The following is a 751-nucleotide window of genomic DNA, read 5'->3' on the forward strand; positions in this document are numbered from 1 at the left end:
GCACTAGCAAATTCTTTTTTAAAACCCTCTGAAAAAGCGCATTCTCGATATCCTCTTTCTGCGTCACTACTCGGCCTTCCAATTCTATCTCGCTTATCAGGTTACGTCGAGCATGTGCCTTTTCTAAGCTAAGCGCCCGCTTGGTGGGAGTTTCGCCAGCGGCTAACTCATCCACTCTTGCTCGCACAAGTGCACCGCGATAGTGGGCTGCATCCAGCGGCTCTAGCTTTTTGTTCATTTTTTGGCTGTCATCTTTAAACAGACCTAGCGCTTTGCACTCTTCACCAATAGGCCTTTCCAAGTTTGATCGCAGCGTATTTTCTTGAAGCTTTTGCTCATATCTAATACAACCAGACCTTTCAATAGCCTTTAGTTTTATGCTTGGCTTACGCATCTCCCATTGCTCGCCTATGCAATTCTGCTGCGGTTCTATTACTCGGATCCTTTCGTTCACACTTTTTATAAAGGCCTCATCATGAAGAAGTTTACTATTTAATTTCCACGAATCCGAATTGAATAAGTTTTTTTTTTGCTTTTTAAATCCTATTGTGCGCACTACGAGACAATGGTCGAAAAAGGATACAGGCTTTACAATATAGCCTTCACATTGGTCAATAAGACCAAATGGGACGTATATTCGGTCCAATCTGGCGTGGCTCGTGCCTTGAGAATGCGTGTACGTTACTTGCCTTCCTACCTCCATGCGCTCTCCCGCTTCCACAAATTCGGCTGTATTTATCGGCTGTCTGGC

The sequence above is a fragment of the Haemaphysalis longicornis genome, unplaced genomic scaffold (genome assembly GCF_048455015.1).
Source record: "Haemaphysalis longicornis isolate Haplotype H1 unplaced genomic scaffold, Haemaphysalis longicornis Haplotype H1 scaffold_11, whole genome shotgun sequence".
Lineage (NCBI taxonomy): Eukaryota > Metazoa > Arthropoda > Arachnida > Ixodida > Ixodidae > Haemaphysalis > Haemaphysalis longicornis.